Below are 14,494 nucleotides of genomic sequence, written 5' to 3'. Positions count from 1 at the left end.
ACACACACACACACACACACACACACACACACACACACACACACACCCTCCCTATTCTCCTTACCCCACTTTACATTTTCCTACCGCACATCTCACCATTTAGTATTTTTTGGTGTATTTGTTGACTTCCTTATTATCTGTCTTTGCCTACCACAATGTAAACTTCTTAAGATCAGGAACTTTGTCTTATTCACTCACTGCTGTATCCTGGCACCAAGAACAGTGCCTCCAACACCTTTTGACTGTCTGCTGAGTGAAAGAATAAATGAATCTGAGATGAGAGGCACCATGCCAAAGTTAAATTATTAATATTTATGTTTAAATGGCAAACAATGATAAGTATTTGTGTATTAATAGTTTCGGGGTTCAGGAGAATTTATAAGCTTGTTTCTAAAAAGAGATAGCATATGAATTATTTCTTGAAATTTCTGAATGGAATAGAAAGGAAGCAGCGACTGTCTAGTCTCATTACTTCAACCTGCACCCACCTGTTATTTACACCTAACACTTTGTTGGCAGTTGGTAAGTGTTAATTAAAATGTTTATTAATACAGATGTAATTCCTGATTTGGATTGGAAGGGAGGATTTCCCGGATATACATAATGAGCCCTCTGTGCCTTATTAAAGTGTAGAACAATTAGAGAATCCTGGTAGCCCAAGTGGAAGGGGTGAAGGCCTTAGGGGAGGGGCATCCACCTCTTTGCGGGGGGGGGGGGGGGGCAGGTACAACTGTTTAACCTGGATTCTCAGCCCAGGAAAGCAGATATTCAACATTTATTGAACATCTACTCTTGCAGAGCTTTAGATGCAGTGTCTGTGTGGTGTCAGTCAACACTGAATTCCCAGCACTTAGCACGGGGTTTCAAACCCAAGGATCTGGAGGTTACTCCACTCCTCCTCTGCTATTCTGAGAGGCCTCTAACTGCCCATTTTCCAGTCCACTTTCATACCTATGTCCCACCTGACTTATGGTTGGGAAGTACAGTCATTGTTCTTATCTATAGGGTCAGAGATCCTGGCTCCCTGACTTGTTCTAGGGGCCTGGGAACATGGGCAGTGTGGGAAAGGAGACTCTACAGAAGGCCGAGGCTCCCTGCAAAAAGCTAGCACCTTCCCAAGTTTAGACACCCCTAGGCAGATGACACAGCTTCAAAATTAGCTCCTATGCCTCAACAGCTTCATATAGCAAAGACTTCCTGAGGGAGAAAGACTAAAAGCTGGCAAGACCTGGGGGCACCAGCTGGGCTCAGTCTGTGTGTGGTGAGTGTCCTCAGGTTGGCATTCAATGCCCTCTATAATCTAGTCTCAGCCTCCTGATTAGGCCCATCTCTCTCCACTGGGGTCCTTTCTGGGACACTGGGAATCAGTCCCTTTCTAGATGAAGTCTTTCCAGACCCTCCACTCCTCCTCCCACCCCACAGGTCCCCTCCACATATTCCTCTCAGAGCACCTAGTATGCTTCCCTGCACTCCTCAAATCACTGGTCCACCTCCCCGACACTGGCATCTTAGTCTCTCGAAGGCCACAACTTCTCTGAATCTCTGTACATCATCCCCCTACTCCCCAAGCAGGAACTCCTGAGGTCGCTGCCCTACTCACTTTGACCAATGTAACTGAGTACCTTCTGTCCCCAGAGAACCCACCTCCAGCCATTCTCTTCTATCTTCCTCCCCTCCTAGGCCCATCCCAAGGCAGGCAGAGTTGGGGAAGGGGGTGGAGCCTGGGAAAGAATAACAGCAAAGGCACGGTGTGTGCAAACTGAACAGTGAGCATCCTCTCGGGGCTCAAGTGTGTGAAGAAGTGAGGGAGATGAGCTAGAAAGGGTGGCTGGAGCTAGGCCATGAAGAAACCAGGATGTTGTGGTCCCGTAGCCGTGGGACAGTTAGGTGATGTGATCAGACCTGTGTAGGGGCAGCATCTGAAATCACACAGTTTTCCTGGCTAATTGGGAGAGATAGGGACTCTCCCATCCCACCAAACAGAACATTCCCAAGAAGCAACAACAGGTACTTTCTCTGCTCTACATGCTAATGCCTAACTTATTTAATTAACACATGTATTTGGTGTTTCCTTAAAAATTGGCAAGTTTTCCCTGCCTATTTATTATCTTAGACCAGTCACTGAGCCCTTTTTGAGGTGGGGAAAGGGAAGGAAGAAGGTGCCATGGACACCTTTGAGAATCTGCTAAAAGCTATGGCTTAGCTTTGCCAGGAAGTGCACATATGCTTATCCAGAAACAATTTTACCTGGATTTTCCAGTGGCCCTCAACCTTGGCTGCACATTGGAACCACCTGGGGAGCTTTATAAACCACTGATGCCTATCTCCCACATGAGTTTTTAAATTAATCAATCTGAGTGCAGTCCAGACATCGGGTTTTGTTTTTTTTTTTAACGTTTATTTATTTTTGAGACAGAGAGAGACAGAGCATGAACGGGGGAGGGTCAGAGAGAGAGAGAGGGAGACACAGAATCTGAAACAGGCTCCAGGCTCCGAGCTGTCAGCACAGAGCCCGAAGCGGGGCTTGAACTCACGAACCACGAGATCATGACCTGAGCTGAAGTTGGACGCTTAACCGACTGAGCCACCCAGGCGTCCCATGACATGGGGTTTTTTAAACTCCCTAAGAGACTCTAAGGTACACTCAAGATTGAAAAGTACTGGGTTAGAATATGTGGTTGCCAAGCTAGGACCCCTATCTTAGACCGTAAGTTCCAAGTGTGTCCATTGAACTTCACTGGTGAGCAGCACCTCCCCGAATAGGATAGGGAGGGAAGAAAGCGGCCAATCTGAAAGAGTGAGGAACTCTTGAAGCTGAGAGCAAAGAGAGGAGGTGCTCACATACATTCCAGAAGGCTGCAGAACACTTATTGAGAGGGACGCCAGAACAGAAGACAAAGAGCAGAAAGTTGAACAGCCTTCCTGAAAGATGGATGGAAGTCCAGAGGGCAACACCCTTCCCACCCACATACTTCACCTGCCCCAAGAAGAGCCACGATCATCAAAGGCTGACAGAAACAGTCTTTGGGGAAAGTCAACCAATTAAATGTGTGGTTTGGCTGGTAGGTGATGTGGGTGGGGAGAGGATAGCAGTAAAGAATTTGTGAGGGTGTGGAGGCTTAGAGGTAATGGGCTGAAACTCTGCTGGAGGAGGGAAAGATTTGGGTCACAGTCAAGGAGAGTCATTCCTGTGGTGGGTAGGAAGCAGGACTGTGGTGGAAGAACTGCACGTGTGTTGCAGGCCAGACTTCGCCATTTATAACCATGTGACCCTGGACAAGAACCTGGCCTCAGTTTCTTATCTGGGACTCGTGTGAGGATAACTTCAGAGGAGCACACAATCTCAGATGACTATCATGAAGTCGTCTCTAAGGCTGTTTCCATGGGGAAGTGCCACAAAGCTCAGAAATTGTCCTCCGAAAATGCTCTTGTGAGTTTTCAGACCTGGTATCCATCAGAATCACCTGGGGTGCTCGCTGCCAGGTAATCCAATTCTGTGGAAGGGGGAATGAGACCCACAGGTATTTTGTGACTGTCACCTATAGCTTCTAATGTTGCATGTGCTTTGGGAATCAGTGCTCTACATGTTTCTCAACTCCTGGGGATCCTGTTGAAGGATAGATTCTGAGCCAGTAGGTCTGAAGCAAGGCCCAAGGATCTGCATTTCTAACAAATTCATGGGTGGTGCTAATGCTGCTGGGTGCCCATACTTGCTACTCAACACGTAAGCCAGGCAGCATCCTCACAGTATCGTTTGGGAGCTTGTTAGATGTGCAGAATCTAACATGTGCATTTACCCAAGTGATTTGAATGCACACTGAAGTTTAAGAAATATTGTTCTAGGGCACCTGGGTGGCTCAGTCGTTAAGCATCTGACTTTGCCTCAGGTCATGATCTCACAGTTTCTGAGTTCAAGTCCCACTTTAAGTGAACATGAACCCCGCTTCAGGTGACCCCTGCTTCTCTCTCTCTCTCTGCCCCTCATGGGATTCTCTCTCTCTCTCTCTCTCTCTCTCTCTCTCTGCCCCTCCCTCACTTGCACCCTCTCTCTCTCTGAAAAAAAAAAGAAAGAAAAAAGAAATACTGTTCTAGAAGAAGTGACTTACTGACCAGGGAATGACAATTGAAATTTAGGACAAAATGGTAGTTTCTTAAAATGAAACAGAAGTTAAAGAGGGGCAGGGATTTCTATCTATTTTAGTTACTGCCATATTTGTGGGCCTGGCACATAGCAGATGCTCAATCAACATTTATAAAGTGAACGGACAAGATAAGAGTCCAATTTCTGGAGCCAGGGTGGAGCCAGGAACCACCATGACCTGATACTAACATTAGGTCCAAGGTCTTTTCTAGCCCTCTGTCCAAGACAAGATTGGTCCTGATGCTGTCACAAAGCAGATCTCTGGCCACATGTGGCAAAAGCATGTTAAGTTGTCTCATCTGTGGAGATTAAAAGGCTACAGAAAAATGCAACCAAGAAAATACACCAGCCTTCCTAAGTAGGTCTGCTATAGGAATCAGGGACTGGGCCAACCAGTGGGGAAGTAGGTGACCAAAGAAGCCCCAGGTCCAGAAATAACTGTTTTGGTCTCTATGAGTAATTCCATGAAGCTGCCTGAAACATGTCTGTCATGGGTAGAATTTAGTGCACTCAAAATCAATTCTATTAATCTTTTCCCTCCACTCAAGATAGATCTCAGTAAGATACATGCCAGGGTCAAAAGCAACCAGTATGGCTGTGTGAGGTAAGGCCAAACTCCATGTGCTATAAGTGGGTTGGGCAGATGTTAAATTCTACAAAGAACAAACAGTGTTCGTTATTACCCAGCCTTAGAGGAATGGATCAATAATTCATATTTAAAGTGATTCTTATCTCTAGTCTTCAGGGGTGCCCGTCTAGAAAAGAAAATGTTTCTATGTTTCCTATGTGTAGCATTATCTAGACTTTCTGGATAACCCTGACAGTAGCAGTTAGGACTTCAGCAAAGTAAATCCATTGTCACTCTGCCCTAGGAACAAACTGAGCTGAAGATTTCTGATAGATTCCTCAAAACACCAGGCCCTTTTTCCTAATGATTATTTTAAATCCACTGTGAATGTGAGAGAATTCTTTTCAAAGCAGTGTTGTTTCACTCAGGCAATTTCATGTGCTTGATTCCCACAGGTAAACTGGGTAAATAGTCACTATGCATTCCTAAGGGTTCACCTACCTCCACCTTGGACTAGATCCTACGTTTAAGGCAAAATGAAATGACCATGTTAATGGCCATACCAATCATGGCAAAGTTCCCATGAATAACTATTTTCATGGTTATTGGTAACTATTGTTCCCATGAGTAATAATTTTCCGTCACTGCTTCCTCCTCACTAACCTGATCCTCAACCTAATTTCTAATTGCCCCAATGAGCCTGGTCCCACAGAGGGACAATCCCATGAATGTCTCCAAGGGCTTTGAAAGATGGTTCCTGCCCAGCACACAGTCCCCCAAGTTGTTAGCTGCATGTGAGGAGGGACCAGGAAATCAGACAACATACTCACTGGCTACCAGACAAATGATTTAAACCCCTGTACTCAACGGTCCTTCTATAAACTGGTGTGAATGTACCCTGGCACCTTTCTTGGCTTGTGAAGAAGATTGGCGAATTCATTCTCCACCGCTTTGGAACAGCACTCAATGCAAGTCGCCACAGTCATGCAAATTCTGTCTTTTAAAGCCATTTTTGAATGGGTCTATGTTTCTTTTTGTTGACTAAGAGAGACAGCAAGTTGTCATGTTCACAAAGATGACCTAACTTGAGCTTCTGTGGTTTGGGATCCTGCCTGCCTGTGTTTCACCCTGTTTTGCCTCCAAGGCAGGAGCCTACAGTCTCATAGCCAGGAGATTGTGGTTAGTTTCCTGGCCTCCAACTGAGGTGGGGACACACCTGCACCCCTGAGGGAGGGAGAGCCTGTGGAGGGTCCATGAGGCCAGGGCTGAGTCATTCACCCAAGAGACATGTCAAACGGCATTAGAACATCAGTTTGGCATTTAAGGAGCAAGAACCCACACAAAAATTCTTCTGTATGTTAACCATCTAGTCCATTTTTAAAGCAAATTAAGAAAAGAAATTGAAGTTCGGTGTCACCTTACTCCAGCACTGGAGTTTACTCTTCGTGTGAAATCAACCCCAAAAGAAACCTCAGCTTCACCTGAAAATCTAAGGGAGGTGAAGGGCCTCCACCTGATAATATAACCTCCCATGGGCCCCTCTCTACGACTGCCCACACCGCACAGTCCTGTCCTAAGACCATGCAAATTCAGAAAACCCCACTGTAAGCCATTGTCCTAGATTTTTCTACCCAAACCACTTCCCTCACCCAGAAAATTACTTGAAATGCAATGTGAATAAATGTAAGCCTTCTTCCTCCCTTATGAAGGTCCACCTTCACGTGGCGTCCTATTCAAAAGAAACACAAGTTGGATCCCCAATGTCTTAAACATAATATGAATCTTTGCTAAGCTTCTTGAAGAAGTGCCCATTTTTCTCGAAGTCACACTCAAGAGCTACACACCCAGCCTATTCTCTCTCTCCAGAGAGTAGCTCCACACTTTTCCTATGTAAATCAATGCAGCCTATTTGATTCCCATCAACCCTCCATTCTAGCTGGCCCCTTAACCCAGCCACAAGAATGGAAGGCCAACAACCTCAGAATCCTCCCATAGAAGCCAAGGGAAGAAAGACTGTAACCACCCCTGCCTCAGGGGCTTAGTTCCAGGAGTAGGAATGGGGAATAGGAACAAAAGGATGCTAATAGCACTGTGAGAACCTGAGGGACCTTTTCCATCCTCAAGACGGCAGCCTTCTGACTGGGGCTGGGTTCTGATGTGGCTGCCCTGGTGCTCACCAGCACACGGGAGGCTGGCAGTGAAATCCTCAGGACCTTCCATGGGGTCCTGGGACAACTTAACCCAAACAGGGATAGTCAGAACAATCTGCATGTGCTTGCCTCCGGGAAGAGCTTTTGAAGGCTTCAGAAGGATTTGATGCAAAAGGATGTGCAGCCAAAAGAGAAAAACAGGGTTTACATCAAGTTGGGTTTTCATTTCAGTAAGCCATTTGAAACGAAGGAGGCAACGTCTTTCCAAAGATGTCTTCTATGATTCAGAATTATTGGGTCCGGCTTAATTGGGTGCACGATGGAGTTAAAGAGCTATGTGACTGCTTCAAGTGTGTTTTGCGGTTCCCAGCATCACTAATTAGCTCCACAACATAAAGGTTAATGAGATAAAACATCTATAAATCAAGTTGATGGCTGATTCAAGAAGAAAGCCCCCAACTCCTGCTACACCATAACACTATAATTTCACTCTTTCAGGCTATCTATTTGATTAACCTTGATTATGTGTGAAGATATACAAATGTATAATTATAAAATTCATACTTAAATTATAAACTACCTTGCCCAAAGCTCCTTTCTACATTTAGCTGTTCAATACCCATAAAAAAATAAGTCAATCGTTAACAAGCACCAGAATTAATCATATTGGAATTAACTAATTTGATGAGAGGTTTAGTAGTGACCCTTCCCAAAGAGCAAAAGGCTGTTATATTCAAAAACTATTTTCCTTAAAACTTGGGAATCAAACCAACCCAGAAAATAAAACCATGGATTTTGCTGACTGAAGTTACAGGGGAATTTGGGGTTTAGAGACCATTCTGGAGAATCCTTTTGTAACTTTTGTAATCTGAAGGATTCTATTCCATTTAAATCCTCTGTTTGTATATGTGAGTTTGTCAGATGCATTTAACCAAAAGAAGAAGAAGAAGAAGAGGAAGAAGGAGGAGGAGGAGGAGGAGGAGGAGGAAGAGGAGGAGGAGAAGAAGAAGAAGAAGAAGAAGAAGAAGAAGAAGAAGAAGAAGAAGGAGAAGAAAGAAAGAAAAAGAAAGAAAGAAAGAAAGAAAGAAAGAAAGAAAGAAAGAAAGAAAGAAAGAAAGAAAGAGAAAGAAAGAGGAAAAGAGAAAGCAGCTCAGTCAGGGTAACCAGGCTCACATCTTAGCTCGACCACTTACTAGTTCTATGTCCTTAAGCAAGTTACTTACACATCTGTGCCTCAGTTTCTGAATCTGTAAAAGGGGATAATAACAGACTCTATCTCATAGGATTTGAGGACAAAATGTGAAAACTCATGTATATCACTTAGCACAGGGCCTGGCACATAGTAAATGGAAATTAAATTGATGATTATGAGTGACATAGGGCCTAACTGTACCTGGACTTTACTTCTTGAGCCCATTGCACAGAATGTTCAGTCTTGAAGCATGAATTTAGTAAGACAAAGTTCTTTGCAATTTATCGTGAAGGTATAGTTACTCATTATCAAGCTAGTTTGAGTGCAATATTTAGCAATTTCCTTTTGTCAAGGACTTGACAAAGGACTTGAGGCACCTTCTTTTCTCCGCCTCCCACGCCTTTGTTTTAACTTTAAAGATTAAAAGAATTATATTATGTCCGAGGCATGCAGATCCCTGGGAGATGGGCAAGTAGCCCATCATTTATATTTGATAGATGGGGCCTTGAATAGAAATAGCATTCCCTGTGCCATATTTTGAGCCTTTGGCTATACAGGAAATTTCTAGGTCTTCTGACATTCTCTGATCTTTCTGACTGAACCCACTTCCTCAGAGGAGCACTGGGAGCACATTCTCAGAACATCTATCTCATGTCCGGATCCCCCCACTGGGTGTGTGTGTACACCCGTATCGTGCACACTCCTGGCAGGCAAGGATGTTCTCTGCAGGTTAGGGTACCACGAGAGAATAGATGTGAGCAGGTTCTAACACAACAGTATCAACTATTGATTCTGACGACCACAGAGTAAACTCCATTCCAGGAGAAAGAGTCAAGGAAGAAGAGGAAGCTAAAACTCTGTAAAGAACAGGGCCTGGCAGCTGCAGCCCGGGCTAGCCCAGCCCAGCTGACCTTTGCTTAGTCTTCGAAGAACAACACGGGCTTGCGTCTGGCTATTGCATCAGCTGCTACCATCTGCCCTTCCCTTCCCCACCCTGGGAAGTGGTGAGGAGGGTTAAGTAACAGCCTGTGAGGCAACCACTCAGGCAGGGGGAAACCTGGGGGAGGCTGGCTCATTCTTTCCAGCCAGGCCCCACCCAACGGGTGATCCTTAAACCTAAGCCCACGAAGGGAAAGTACTCAACTGGTGCAGAGTCCTCCCCACTGGCCTGAAACTGCATGGGCTCCCTTCTCCCTCCACTTGGGCATATGCGGGGTCGTGGGCAGGATCTCTGAGCCTTCTGTTTGAGCCAGGGTGGGCTCCATAGGGCAGCTGAATCAACACTTTCCTTTCACAGACGATCAAAGTGAGGCCCGGGGAAATAACGTGATTTGCTGGGGGCCCACAGCTAGATTGCATCTGCTTGCTCTGACTACGGCCCATACCTCCTCTCTCCTGCATAACCTCAGGAACAGCTAAAGAACCACAGTGTTCAGACTTGGCCAATCTTCGGATGGAAGACAGCGCCAGACATGAATGTTCAGAAGTCACATAAACTGGCAAGTAGGATGCTTAGAAGATTCTGAGGAATGAGGTTGACATATATTGTGCACAATATGCAGAAGAGGAGGGTGGGGGGAGCTCACATGAGAACAGGCCAATATCAGGCTGAGCACAGGCAAAAGAGATTGTGAGGGAGAAGAGGGACCCATTCTGGAGCAGTCTCGGTGAGATTAACCTATGCCTGGCTCTGCCCAGGCCTCAAGCCCCCTGGATCCTGGGAAGGGCCAGGGCCGCTGAGGCAGATTGGCACATTCCAGGCCGACTTTGGCAGGGCTCAGAGCTCGCGAAAAGATCAGCCATCACCAGAAGGTATTAACATGGGACGCCAGAGTATTGGGTGGAGATCAGTAACTACAGATGATGTGTGCTGATTTAAAGGTTACACTAGAAGCTATAACCACACACAAATTCATGCATGTATTCTTTAAAAAAAAAAAAAACAACACTTTATTGGGGCACCTGGGTGACTCAGTTGAGTGTCCGACTTCAGCTCAGGTCATGATCTCATGGTTCATGAGTTCGAGCCCCACATCAGGCTCACTGCTATTTCACATTCTCTGTCCCCCTCTCTCTACCCCTCCCCCACTCACACTTGCTCGCTCGTGCTTGCTCTCTCTCTCTCTCTCAAAAATAAACATTAAGGGGCGCCTGGGTGGCGCAGTCGGTTAAGCGTCCGACTTCAGCCAGGTCACGATCTCGCGGTCCGTGAGTTCCAGCCCTGCGTCAGGCTCTGGGCTGATGGCTCAGAGCCTGGAGCCTGTTTCCGATTCTGTGTCTCCCTCTCTCTCTGCCCCTCCCCCGTTCATGCTCTGTCTCTCTCTGTCCCAGAAATAAATAAACGTTGAAAAAAAAAATTTTTTTTTAAAATAAATAAAATAAACATTAAAAAAATACTTTATTTAGGTATGATTGACATATAACAAGCTGAAAATATTTAATGTATACTTGATGAGTTTGGTGAACACACATATTCTGTATTAACCTGTAATTACACTGATGCTCAGTCTGAGGTAGCCAGCTTCCCCGAGCTACTTGCAGCTGAGGAGGGCAGCCTCGGTGAGCGCCTGTTCTTTCTGTGGTCTGCGTAATAACCACCTTCTTTGGCTTTTAACCTAAGGGCTCTGGCAACATCTGACGTCCTGCATTTTAAGCTCTCGCACTGAAAGTCTCTCTTGGAGCATGATACTGATTTGATAGACACTCGGGCTGTTTATGTGGCACGTGATTTTGCTGAAGACGACATATTATTTGACTGATTTTTAAACTGCCCACCATCTCAGGGCACCTGGGCAGCTCAGTCGGATGAGGGTCTGACTCTTGGTTTCAGCGCAGGTCATGATCTCACAGTGTGTGGGTTCGAGCCCCAGGTCAGGATCTGGGCTGGCAGGGTGGCACCTGCTTGGGATTCTCTGTTTCTCTATCTCTATACCCCTCCCCTTTCTCTCTCTCTCTCTCTCTCTCTCTCTCTCTCTCTCTCTCTCTCTCAAAAATAAATAGACATTAAAAAAAAAAAAGCCCTGCCCACCTTCTCATAGCCCCTCTGGACTTGAGAGTTCAGCCATGTTCTCCCGCTGACCAACCACCTTTCTGATTCAGGGCTCTACTTTTTTAATGTAATTACTTGTCTCAAATTTTCATAATCATCTCAAAGGGGCAAGAAGCATCTTCTTTTCAGCCTGATGTAGACAGTTTCCAGCTGCCAGTAAATGCTGGTACCTGTGGTACCCACCAGGTATCCTATGGGTATGGCCCTACCCGCTATGCGGGGGGTCCAGGGAGGGCCCTCAGGTCCATATGAAACCATGAAGATAGGGCTTCAGTGTGACCGTGGGGCTCCCCCCATTAGGCCATGTAACCCCTGGCACACCTAGTAAGTCATCCTGACACGTCATACGTCACCCTTCCTCAAAAGAATGTTGGATAAGCCAGAGCCTATGAGTTGGGCAGAGGGAGAGGACAGGGAGATGGTCCTGTGAGCGAGGGGTTTGGGCAGAGTCACAGTGGAGGAGCACGTGACAGGAGGAGCCTCAGACAGTGGAGGGAGGATCCAAACCAATCCTATCAGACAGTTTTTTATTTTCTCACCTCACAAAGTTTCACGAGTCAACTCAAATATTTTCTCTCTCTTCACCCCTAATGAGGAAGAAGGTAGCTAGTCCAAGGATTTGGAATTGGGGGCTGCTAATTTCCAAGTATGGGAAAAATCCATTCAAAACGAGCATTGGTACTCTGTCTTCATTTCATTCCTTGCATAGACAACATATTATTCCAAAGAAGGAGAGTTGGATAACAGAACATAAAGGGAAATTTGAAATCAGCTAGTCAACATCCTCATTTTGCAGATGAGAAAACTGAGAACTAGAGAAGTGCTCAAAATCACTCAGCCAGGAATTGCAGAACTGGTGGGATTAGAACTCTGTCTCCTAACTCAGTCTGTGCCTTTTCTTCCCTTCTACCCTGCCCACTACCCCTTCCCATCCCAGCTGCCCAGACTGCTTAGAGGTGAAAGTTTGCCTTGGAGCGCCCTCCTCTGGCTCTGGGCTGCTGGAGCAGTTACTGCCTAGGCCCGGGTTCTTGACCTTGAACCTTGAACTCTGCAACAGATTCACCCTCATGGCTGCTGAAAACAGATTGCTGGGCCTATCCTAGGAGTCTCTGATTCAGTAGGTCTGGGCCAGGGCCCAATAATTTGCATCTCCAACAAGATCCCAGGTGATGTTGATCTGCCGATTCAAAAACCACTTACTGAGGATGGTGCAGGCAGAGATCTTTTCTATCTTGGCACCAGAATACCTGGGTTCAAGTCCCATCTTTGTAATGGATGTGCTGTAACCTTGAACACAGTGTTACTTAATGTCTTGGCATCTCGGTCTCTTCATCTTATGATGGTAACTGTAATAACCACCCAGAGAATTAACGTAGAAAACAAATAAATCAGATGTAAAACTACCTGAGGATTGCTGTACCGATGCCGTGTGAACACAGATTCACAGATACGTTACCCTTGTCTGGAAAGATGGCACTGTGGGCCAGGGAATGCCCACGGTGACAGCGTGTTCTTTTAATGCCACTCAAAAATACCACAAATCCAGCAGAAATGGGGTTCATTCTTACACAAATATTGCCTGGGGAATTATTAGGGCCCTGCACTGGATTTACAAAGGTGACTGACACAGTCCCTGCCCTGGAGGAGCGACTAAGGGGAAGATAAACATGCAAATCCTAATAACTACTTACTGGGTGATGAGCCAGGGAAGGAACCCTGTGCCTGGAGCACAGAACAACCAACCCTGTCTGGGGAGTCAAGCAAGATTTGAAGAGGCATCTGACTTTTGAATAGGGTCTTGAAGAACAAATAGGAGTTCTTTAAGAAAGGGAAATGGCAGGGGGCACTCCAGGCAGAGGGAAAAGCATATGCAAAGAGGTCACAGAGGCGTGAAAATGCATAACATATTCAGGGCGATAACAGTAGTTTTATGTAGCTAGAGCCCAGCCAGGTCTGGGGAGAGATAGCAGAAGAGGGGATTGGCAAAGAAGGCTGAGGCAAGATTCTGCAGAGTCCTGGATGCCGCGCTAAGAAGTTTGGACCTGATCATGGGTCTGGTGGGAAGCCACTAGAAGACACCCACCTACTCCTTGGAGGATTCTTTGGAAAAAAAAAAAAAAAACCCTAACGTATCCCCAAGATGAAAATTTATGAGCCAAGGTACTTCACCACCCTCCTCTGCACCCCCAGAGCCTCTGAGCCTCCTCTGCCAGGAAGCCAAGCCCAGAAACGCCTCCTGAACTGGGTGGGGGCCCTTGGGAATGAGCTTCCCTGGAAGGCACAGGAACACAGGAGCAGCCTCTAACCTCTTACCTTCATCAGATAGGCGGCACTTTCCGAAGGTTTCCTCATTCCCTCTCCCCTTGGGTGTGGAGTCACTGGGAGAACAAAAGACTGTTATCTTAAACTGAGAAGCCTTGGGAGGGGAGGAGGGAGGTGCAGGCGCCCTTGGGGTGGGAGAACAGCACCCTGGCGGTGGCGGTGCGCTGACGCAATCCGGGAAGAGCCCAGTGGGAACCTACACCTGGGGAGCAAGCCCCTTGCCTCACTGACCTCTCTGAACTACGGACAGATTTGGAGCTGGTAGAGCCCTGAAAGGTCATCTGCTCCAGATTCCTCCTTTACACTCAGCAGTCAAGTGAGCCGCCTGAGATCCTGGAGATCCTGGCCAGCTGACACCTCGTAGCCCTCTCCCCACCAAGATTTAAAGCCCCAGTCTTTCGGAGACTGGTGGTCTCTTTATCCACTCACTGACCTCCTGCCCCTCTCCTGAGTCTCTCGCATAGTCCCCGGCCAGCCAGATCCCTGCCCCTCTTTTAGAGTCAGTCTTCTGTTTCCAAATAGGCATACAGCGGTGTGCCCGGAAAGTGGGCGCTGCTGTTTCTGAAACCGGCAATGGCAAGAAAAGGGGACAAACTGCTATTCTGAACTGCATGGGTTTGGGTTTTTATGCCAGTTCCTCTGTCTCCTGTGGAGGTGGATGCAGATTGCTCTGGCGGGAATAATCCCTTTTGTTTTTAGGAAAACATTTTAATAGGTCTTTGGGTTATGCAAGGATAAAATTTCAACCTCTTCTGGAAATGAGACAAAGCAACTGGGAACAATGTGAAGCTACAGGCCCTGCATCATAATTGTAGAGGGTAGTTTTCCTTCGGAATGAATGGCATCTCTTCAGGGTTTAGGAGGGAATTTTCTTAAATGCTGTAGCCTGGCCTTAGCTGTGCTTTGAGGAGTTGCGGGAGGGACCCCTCTTGGCTTCAGAAGAGAGGAGGACTGAGCTGGTGGTCGGCAGGGAGGGCATCCCAGTCCCAGTGGGATTCCCAGGAGGCCTCACAAACACGGGAGGAGGGAACCCAGGAAAGGGCTGAGCCAGGCCCCGGGTTGTTCCTCTTCG

This window comes from Herpailurus yagouaroundi, unplaced genomic scaffold (assembly GCF_014898765.1).
Source record: "Herpailurus yagouaroundi ecotype Mexico unplaced genomic scaffold, PumYag 188, whole genome shotgun sequence".
Lineage (NCBI taxonomy): Eukaryota > Metazoa > Chordata > Mammalia > Carnivora > Felidae > Herpailurus > Herpailurus yagouaroundi.
This window is presented reverse-complemented; position numbering follows the sequence as displayed.